We start from the raw sequence: 10356 nt of genomic DNA, 5'->3' as shown, positions 1-10356 counted from the left end.
CAGTGGAAGATGGTCCAAGTCCATGGGCCCCTGCACCCACATGGGAGACCTGGAAGAAGCTCCTGGCTCCTGGCTTCGGATTGGTGTAGCTCTGGCCATTGTGGCCATTTGGGAGAGTGAACCAGCAGATGGAAGACCTCTCTCTCTCTCTCTCTCTCTCTCTGCCTCTGCCTCTCTCTGTAACTCTGTCTTTCAAATATATAAAGTAAATCTTTAAAAAAGAAACGAAAGGAAAAGCTGAGAGAGGAAGCAGCTGGGTGAGGAGCCCCTTGAAGCTCTGCCGTGTTTGAGACGAGAACCGAGCCCCTGTGCCCCACAACCCTCCCTGGGCAGAACCCCCCAGGCCCTGTTACAGAGCCCAACGATGCCACCCAGCCATCTTGCTCCTGAGTATTGCCCCATGAGACGTGAAAACACACGGCCACACAAGTGCTTGTACACAAATGTTTATTGTGGGAATAGCCCCAAATTGGGTTGGAAGCAACCGAATGCCCTTCAGCAGACAAATCAATTGTGGTATGTTTGTACCATGGATACTGTGCAGTAATAAAGAGGAACGGATGAACTATCAACATGGACAACAGGGGTACACCTCAAAATCACGCTGAAGGGCCTGGCACTGTGGCATGGTGGGTGATGCGGCTGCCTGCAGTGCCAGCATCCCATATGTGCTCTGGTTCGAGTCCCAGTTTCTTCACTTGCTATCCAGCTCTCTGCTAATGTACCTGAGAAAGCAGTGGAAGATAACCCAAGTCCTTGGGCCCCTGCACTCACATGGGAGACCCAGAAGAAGCTTCTGGCTCCTGGCTTTAGATTGGCTCAGCTCTGGCCGTTGTGGCCAACTGAGGAGTGAACCAGTGAATGGAAGACCTCTCTCTGTCTCTCTCTGTCTCTGTCTCTCTCTCTCTCTCTCTTTCTCTCTGCCTCTCCTTCTCTCTCTGTATAACTCTTTCAAATGAAATAAATTAATCTTTTAAAAAAATCATGCTGAAGAGGAAAGAAGCCAAGTCCCTCAAAGTATATACTATACAATTCTATTTATATAGATCCTAGGAAATGCAAATTTATCTACGGAGACAAAAAGTAGAGCAGTGATTGCCTGGGGATGGGGTTGGAAGGGGAGAGATTTCACAGAGGTGTTAGGAAACTCTAGGGGTGATGGGGAATACACCACACCTGGATTGGGTGCTGGCTTACAGGTGCACACGTATGTCAGTATCAAAATGCCCACTGTAAGTATGTGTAGCCAGTTTTATATTAATTATATAATTATACCTCAGTTAATTATACCTCAGTAAAGTTATAAAGGAAAAGACGTCAAGATTGTTTTATCTTAGGGAATTAGCTTAGAAAGCACAAACATACCCAGCCCCTCCTCACCAAACCTGGCCTTGTGACCTCGTTCTCTCCAGAGAATCGTGTCCACTGTGGACCCCAGCACTTGCCCTGTGGTGTTCAGTGACTCAACTCTTGAGAACTTTCTGGAGGTTTCCAGAAAGATACGTAGGAAAATCTCTTTCCCCCTTTAGCTAGCAAATGACATTAGAACGCGGTTTTCTTTGTTTAAGTGGCTCCAAGCGTCCCACAGTCTGACTCTCGCCGCATCCTGACCTGGCAAGCCCGGCGGCCCCACCCCTGCACCCAGGTTCTCTCTGCTGCATCTTCAGATCCCTCTGAGGACACAGCTGGAGGACCTGGCCCCTGGGAGCCACGCCTCCAGGAGAGGGGTCACAGTGCGGTCAGCAGACGGGACAGGGGTGCTGGCTCACGGATTTCCCAAACATGTGAATGAAATGAGGAAAACACACTGGTGCTGGCAGGTAGGATGAGAGCCGTGTGCCATGGGTGCACCGACTGCCCTCTCTACCCGGTGGGACCTAGAGCTCTCCCTGGGACCTATTAATCAAGCAGTGAGCATTTTTTAATTTGTTTGATTTCTTTTCTTCTAAAAAATTCTTTCCCAGTCACTGTCATGTAGCGGGTATGCGCCGGGTGCCGGGAAATGTTCAGGAAGCTGGCGACTGACGGAGGTCGGGATCCAAGCAGGGACAGGACAGGGTGCCCTCAAGGGCAGTGAGGGGACAGGCAGCTGTGCGCTGCTGCAGAGCCACCCTGTACACTTCCTCAGCTCCCAGCTGCCCCTGAAATACCAGGAATGAAAGAAAGCAGAGGTCCTTCGGGCCCGGATTTAAGTGACATCTTGGAAAACCATGAAGAGGAGGTAGGAGGAATAGGAAAGCCCACTGATAATATCAGAAATGAACGCAGTAAGAGAAATCGAATGAAGTTCACTTCAATTGGACGCCATGAATATGACAATAATTAGGAAAAAATGGAATAAAAACAGAGATGTGAACTCCTTGTACATCCGTCCGCTGCTGGATATGCAGGTGAGCTGCAGAGGCAAACAAGGGTTATTATGAGGGCAGGTGGTCACAAAGAAGGATTTGGGGGGCAGGATTTGGTGCACTGCTTGGGAGGCCTGCACCCCACACTGGGCCCTATGTATGTGCCACATCTTGCTTCTCCATTCCTCTGCCAATGGACATGAGTTTTGTTTCCCACTTCTAACCATTATGAATACTGCTGCTATAAACATGGGTCTACAAATATCTGCTTGGGATCCCATGTTCAATTTTTTGGGGGGAGTCTATGCCCAGAAATGGGTTTACTGGGTCACATCAAAATCAATGACCAGTTCTTTCTTTTTTAAAAAAAATTATTTATTTGAAGGGCAGGGTTATAGACAAGGCAGTTCGCAGGTGGTGGAACCTGCTCTTGTCCACGGAGTGGTGAGAACACAGCTGTGGCTGATCCAGACTTCCTTGCCCTCAGGACACGTTCTGAACACGGCCCCAGACGGCTGTGCATGGAGCCGCACAGAGTCAAGGGGCTTTAGAGGTGGGTGGGTGGCCTGGCCGGCTCCATTCCTGTGAGCTTCCCATTTGCAGAGAGAGTTCAGCAGTTTGTCCTGCAATGCTCACCCGACTCCATCTCTGTCAGCGCTGGGAACTGGGACTCTGGTCCTGGGAGAGACATGGGTAAAATGCAACCAAGAGACCTTCTGGCTAAAATCTGCTCCTTCTAAGACTAAAAACTCAAGCCTTTGTGGAGCTGTGACTCATTCCACACACACACACACACACATCATTACAAAGTGTCGCTCCCCCATTCGCGGAGGAACAACACTAGACCCTGCGCTGTTCTTTCGTCTGCTCGGCCCTTCCCGGGTTTGCTGCTGGTCCTTCCCAGGTTGGCTACCGACCCTTCCACCTCCGTGGAAGGGCGGCTCCCCCTGCCACCTTCCCCACTTCCGCGGGGGAGTGGCACACCGCCGGCCGGCTCTCTCGGGGGCTGCTCAGATGTTATCCGGATGTTCCCTGTGCATGTTGTCTCTCTCCTCCTTTATAGTCCTCTTCCACCAATCCCAACTCTGCTACCCACACGCCGAGCACGCTGCTTTCCTCCAATCAGGAGCAGGATCAGCTCCTGCAGCTTGTCAAACTGATGAGGCAGCTGCGTAGAGGCCGTTTGGTCTCTTTCTCTCAGCGCCATATTGTGGGAGAGCAGATGCATAGAATAAGTCTTAATTCCAGTAACTTAGTCTAGTCCGAGTTGCTCCCCACAACAAAGTTTGCTCAAACTGCAGGCCTGGCTGGATCTTCTCCTCTTGTCCCATCTCCTGTCTTACTGTTTTCAAGGCCTAACTTGGCCTCCCAGGGCCACGCGGTGTTCCTGAGTTTAAATTCCTTTTCAGTTCCCAGAGGGCACATGAGGATGTACTGGGAGATTTCCAGGTAGGGCACGTGACCTCAGAGAGGCGCTGACTCAAATCTCACCGTCACTGCAGTTTTGTGAAAGAAGCTTCGAGAACGCATCTCTGAGCACCGTGGCCCAGTCCTTCTCCTTCTCGTCTTTGCTTCCTGGCAAATGATGGATCCGCCTCCAGGACCCCTGTGGTGCTGTGTGGGGAGCAACCCGGACTGGACTGAGTTGCTGGAATTAGGACTTATTCTGTGCATCTGCTCTCCCACAATATGGCGCTGGGAGAGAAGAAAACAGCTTCTACGCAGCTGCCTCTTGCCAACTTGAATGATGACCTCCAGGAGCTGATCCTGCTCCTGATTGGAGGAGAGCAGCGTGCTCGGTGTGTGGGCAGCCGAGTTGGGATTGGCGGAGGAGGACTATAAAGGAGGAGAGAGACGGCATGCACCAGGAACATCTAAGAGGAACACCTGAGGGAACACCTGTGCAGCCCCCGAGAGAGCCGGCCGGCGGTGTGCCGCTCCCCTGCGGAAGTGGGGAAGGTGGCAGGGGGAACCGCCCTTCCACGGAGGTGGAAGGGACAGTGGCCAACCCGGGAAGAACCAGCAGCAAACCCGGGGAGGGCCGAGCAGACAAAAGAACAGCGCAGGGTCCTGTGTCGTTCCTCCACGAAGAGGGGGAGCGACATAATGGTGCCGTGACTCGGATAGGAAGCCTAGGCAGGGTTCTGTGTCGTTCCTCCACGAAGAGGGGGAGCGACAGTGCTGCCTCCTCTGTGCAGCCTCTCTCGGCTCTCCCGGGCTGCTAGAATGTGGCAGTCCCCGTAGGTTGGTCCGTGTAGACGCTTCCTCTCTCGCAGTGGCCTAGGACCTTGCACAGGGTGCGGCACGCAACAGGTGTTCGGCAGTCCGTTTGCGGGGGTGTTCCACGTTATGCCCCCAAGGCCCCAATTTGCATCAGTCCTGGTTTTCTCGGGAGGATGAGAGATGGGAAAGAGGCCACGGGCAGCTCCTCTGCGGGGGACATGGAGTGTTCCCATTCCCCGGTCCCAGTCAGGATGCCGCCCTCACGGTTGGTCCCTCTGCTTCCTGCAGTCAGATGCCCCAGACCCAGGGTCCTAGGCACTTTCCAAGAGGTGTGAGCCTGGCCCCAGGGCTGCACCTTCCCACACTGTTCTGGGTCACGGCCAGTCTCTGCGCTTCCTGGGGCTCCCAGGTACCAGGGCTGGAAATGGCCAGGGATGCCAGGGGACTGCTAAGGGGACAGGATGTGGCTGAAGTGCAGGCCCCTTCCACGTGTGAGGTGTGGAGGGGAAGGAAGGTGGAGAACAGCCCCTTCCAGAGCCTGTGGGTGCCTTTGCCCGCCAAGCGCCACGGGTCAGACTGATCCGAGAGGTGCTGCAGCCTTGAACGTCTGCCGTGTTCTTCCAATGCATTTACTTTCATTTAAAGGACTCCCTCCCACCCGCTTCTCTGCCTGCATTCGGAACCGAGACTCATCAAAATATTTTAAGGAAATCAATTGGCAGCTTTAAGTCATCTGGAATTAACCGTGACTATTGTCTAAATCCGTGTCTCACTTCTTTCCTGCAATTAGAATTTTAAAAAATCATCCAGGGGCTGGCTCTGTGGCGTAACAGGTTAAGCAGCTGGCTACAGCGCCAGCGTCCGATATGGGCGCCAGCTCAAATCCCAGCTGTTCCAATTCTGATCCAGCTCCCTGCTAAGGCATCTGGGAGGGCAATAGAAGATGGCCCAAATGCTTGGGCCCCTGTGCCCATGTGGAAGTCCCAAGTAAATTCCTGGCTCCTGGCTGCAGCCTGTTCCAGCCCTGGCCATTGTGGCCATTTGGGGAATGAACCAGTGTATGGAAGATATCTCTTGTTTCCCTCTCTCTCTCTGTCTCTCTGTCTGTCTGTCTGTCTCTCTCTCTCTCTCTCTAACTCTGCCTTTCAAATAACTCAATCTTTTAAAAAAGAAACCCTCTTAAAAAGTTATCCAGGGGCCAGTGCTGTGGCATAGTGGGTAAAACCACTGCTTGCAACGCCGGCATCTTATATGGGTGCTGTTTGAATCCCAGCTGCTCCACTTCCGATCCAGCTCTCTGCTATGGCCTGGGAAGGCAGTAGAAGATGGCCCAAGTGCTTGGGCCCCTGCACCCACTTGGGAGACCTGGAAGAAGCTCTTGGCTCCTGGCTTCGGATCAGCTTAGCTCCGGCTGTTGCAGCCAACTGGGGAGTGAACCAGCAGATGGAAGAATTCTCTCTCTCTCTCTCTCTCTCTCTCTGTGTGTGTGTGTGTGTGTGTGTGTCTCCTCTCTCTGTATAACTCTGACTTTCAAATAAATAGATCTTTAAAAACAGAAAGTTATCCGAACAGTACAACTATATCACAGAAAGTTGGAAAACAGAAAAAACCAGTCTGCTCACTCTTAACCCCATGATTGTGACACAGCCGTCTGGATGTGAACTCTCTTATCTGGTGTTCCTGCACAGTCAGAGCAGCTGTGAAACACAGGACCTCCCATTTTTTTGTTCTGTTTTTTTTTTCCCCCTTTAATATGGTGCCATCAGCATTTTTCCTTGGAGTTCTAAGTCTCCATAAATCATTGTAGCACCTATGGATAGAATGTCTTTAGAACTGTCCCTTAATCACTTGTGTACACACACACACACACACACACACACGCAGAGAGCTGCTATCTGCTGTTCATTCTCCAAATGCTTACAACGGCTGGGGCTGGAACAGGCTGAAGTTGGGAGCCCCACCTGGGTCTCCTTATGTGGCTGGCAGGAACTCAGTCCTTCGAGCCGGCCTCACTGCCTCCCAGGGTCTGCACGAGCGGGAAGCTGGCGTCAGCAGCCAGAGACAGATACTGAACACAGGCGCTGTGCCGTGGGCTGTGGGCAGCTTCACCACCAGGCCCATCACGAACCTTCTTCGTTGCTTTCTTAGAGCTGTTATCGCTAGCAGAGCTAGTCCTGGAGAACAGCGTGCTGACTTTCTCTCTGCCTGCTCAGCTCCAAGGCCCCCATCATGCTGTCCCTACCCTGGACGTCGGTGTCGAAGGCCCTGTTGGCCTCCTTGCCTCTTTGGGGCTCCCCTCTGCAGCTACCCCACAGGCACAGAAGTTGCTTCCTGAGCACATGTGCCACGTGGGAACTCAGATCTATCCTTGCACATTTATGGTGCACAGCACTGGGGCTCCTCAGGGCTGGACCAGCGCTCACGAGACCCGTGGAGTGGACACGTGAGTCCTTTTGAATGGCTCCTGACCCACAGCAGAGACAGTGCAGCCAGCCTGCAAGTGACCAGGCAGGCAGGTGATGATTTAGCCAAGGTCCTTGAAGAAGAAATGAAGTTCACTGAGAAGTCTTGACCATTGCGGCCACTGATGATAGCTATATGCACACAAACCACATACGGGGCATTCTGGGGGACAAAGGATTTTCATAGGTAATGTTTTGTTAGTTTGACTTTCTACTTGAGTTCTGACTTTAGGACAAGATGTGGTTCTGTGACTTTGGGGAATGCCCTAAGCCAGCGTGGTTGGTCTTTGTCTTGTGCTCACAGGAGTTTCTGGCATGGGAAGTGGATATGGGAAATTTCTCCCCGGGGTGGCGAGTTAAAACCAAGTGATGGGTCCAGGACGTGCTATCCCAGACCACAGCACCTTGGCTCTCTCACCTGCTTCCGCCCGTCTGCCCTGGAATAGGCTCTAATGCTCTCATTCAGGAGGTGCCCTCGCTACAAGCAGAGGAAAAGACCCAGAGCCAGAGAATGGGAATAGACAGGCCTGGCTAAGTCCCCTCCGCTTACTGCCACCCTGCCGTACCCTTTCATCCTCCAGTCACGCCCCAGCGCTGTCCACTGGTCAGCAAACCAAAGCATAAAAAATATACAGGTTGGAGCTGGCACCGTGGCACAGTGAGTAAAGCTGCCGTCTGTAGTGCCAGCATACCACATGAGCACCGGTTCAAGTCCCACCTGCTCTACTTCCAACCCAGCTCCCTGCTAATGCACCTGGGAAAGCAGTGGAAGATGGCCCAAGTGATTGGGCCTCTGCTACCCACATGGGAGACTCAGATGGAGTTCTAGGGACCTGGCTCCAATCTGGCCCAGCCCCACCCAAGGCAGCATCTGGGGAGTGAACCAGCAGGTAGAAGATATTCTCTCTCTCTCTCTTTCTCTCTCTCTCTCTCTCCTGCCTGTCTTTCAAGTACATAAATCTTAAAGAAAATAAGAAATTATTTTTACCATCTCTTGTGTTAATCATTGAGCCCTCTGACTTAACTTTTGAAATCAAGAGTTCAGTGCTTCGAATGCTAACTAACCACTCCTAGGAAGTGGATTAAAGATAACTCACAACAGGAAACAACAAAAATGCCTACCGGTCTGTAGCTGGTTAAGTGGAACTTGGCAAATGGAATATTGATGCTCAGATCAACCAATCAGGAAGCTCTCTGGGAACAGGTGGGGCCAGAACCCAAGAGACAGGGTTCAGGGACAAGAACAAGGTACGGACATGTGATTGAATAATTTGCTGCATTTTGTGTACATGAGAGTGGAGGGAAATTAGGGCTTGTGTTCATATTTGCATTTGCACAAGGTATATCTGGAAGGCTATATAAGAAATTAAGAAGGTACCTCTAGGGATAGAGGTGGGAAAGGGGATTAGAACTAGGACCACTAGAGAGGAATGGAATAAAGACTTTCATGGTAATATACTTCATATTGTTTTGATTTGATAACCACATGAACACATTAACTATTCTGAGCAAATAAATATAAATGATAATTTTCACACACATACATTACACATTCATACCAAAGTATTCTACTTGTAAAATTATATTTATTTATTTTCTTTGTTTGAAAGGCAGAGTGAAGGAGAGGGGGAGAGAGAGAGAGAGAGAGAGAGAGAGAGAGAATCTGCTGGCTCACTCCCCGGATGCCCACAAGAAGTTAGGAGTCAGGAACTCAATCCAGGCTTCCCACAAGGGTAGCAAGGACCCAACTTCTTGAACCGTCACCTGCTGCCTCCCGGGGGGAGAAAGAAGCTGGGATTGGGAGTGGATCGAGGATTGAACCCAGGTACTCTGATAAGGGCTGTGGGCATTCTGAGTTGCACTGAACCCCTGTCTCCAAGGGGGTGTGAAGCAAACTCCAACACACACAGTGATGACCCTTGCTCTCAGTCCTGCCCAGGCTTTAAGGCAGCGCCTATCAAACCCTGGGGCCAGGCATTCCAAACCATAGGGTAGTTGTATCTTGCCGGAAGATGTCGGGCATAGAAATATTCTAGACTAGAACGCAGGTTTCTGCAAAGTGCCCCTGGCTCTCAGTGTACAGCCAACCACTGACCTTCAGGTCTGAGGTGTGGCACGAGCGACAGCCAAACCAGCCAACTCTCCATGTCTGGGCCCAGCGTTAGGCCCTTGGGACCTGCGTGCTTCCTCTGAGTGGGATTTGGGGGCTTCCTCAAGCAAGGGTCCTTTGGTCTTCACAACACCCTCTGGGACGCAGCATTGTCCCCATTTGACACAAGAAGGAACTGGGGTTCAAGGTCATGTGACTGACTGAGGTAATTTGACTGATGGAACAGCCCACTCCATTGTTTTATTCTGACACACAGTCAGCAGCTATGCACTAGGAATTTATACATTTTTGCATTTAAGAGCAAAAAAAAGTTATTAAAAAGTTACTTAAGAGCTGGTATTATCTTTTTTTTTGATCTTTTGTTCTGATGTATTTATATATACTGCCATTTTTTTTCTGAAGGATTTAAGGATGAGCTGGTGCTGTGGCATAGCAGGTAAAGCCACCCACCTGCAGTGTTGGCGTCTAATATGGGCACCTGTTCGAGTCCCAGCTGCTCCACTTCTGATCCAGCTCTCTGCTATGGGAAAGCAGTAGAAGACGGCCCAAGTCCTTGGGCCCCTGCACCCATATGGGAGACCTGGAAGAAGCTCCTGGTTTCTGGCTTTGGATGGGTGCATCTCTGGCCATTGAGGCCATCTGGGGAGTGAACCAGCGGATAGAAGACCTCTCTCTCTCTCTCTCTGTCTGCCTCTCCTTCTCTGTGTGTGTGTAACTCTCATTTCCAAATAAATAAATAAATCTTTCATACATTAAAAAAAAAAGACCTGGGGAAATGGAGGAAGGAAAGACCACCTGATGGGGCTGGAACCTTTCCCCTGCCACAGCTCAAAGGGACTCCTGCCAATCCCGAGGGCAGACTATGGCAAGCTGGTAAAATGGCAGGCTGGCCATGCCATCCTAGAGCAGATGACAGAGCCAACATTTGTGGCTTTCCCTTGCTGAGTCATTTGCAAATGAAGGGCTCTGGCCCCTTCCAGAGGGTGAAATATTCCCAGGAGAGGCACCACTTGACCGGTGAGCGCCACTCTGCATCCGAGACTTCCACCTCTGACTCATGCATTTCCCACACTCTCAGACCGGGTAATTGTCACCCTGTGTAGGGCGGTGGCACACAGGGCCACCTCTCTGTGCCATATGCACTCTGATTTCCATGGCTCCGAGTTGCATTACGTGAAATTACCTGCATTATATAGGAACCTGCGTTATCCAG

At 51.2% G+C, this 10356-nt stretch overlaps 1 long non-coding RNA gene across 1 annotated transcript; it reads right to left on the bottom strand.

The window, feature by feature from the left end:
• Positions 1 to 2713: 2713 nt before the first annotated feature.
• Positions 2714 to 5142, bottom strand: LOC149123719 (uncharacterized). The gene is made up of 2 exons (XR_016214544.1): positions 3840 to 5142; positions 2714 to 3026 (listed from the first exon to the last, which is right to left on the bottom strand). It is a non-coding gene; the product is annotated as an uncharacterized LOC149123719 (long non-coding RNA).
• Positions 5143 to 10356: the final 5214 nt, after the last annotated feature.

This window comes from Oryctolagus cuniculus, chromosome 10 (genome assembly GCF_051225735.1).
Source record: "Oryctolagus cuniculus isolate XC-2025 breed Fujian yellow rabbit chromosome 10, ASM5122573v1, whole genome shotgun sequence".
Classification (NCBI taxonomy): Eukaryota; Metazoa; Chordata; class Mammalia; order Lagomorpha; family Leporidae; genus Oryctolagus; species Oryctolagus cuniculus.
Note: the sequence above shows the minus strand (reverse complement) of the source record. Positions and strands in the feature narration are given on the sequence as shown.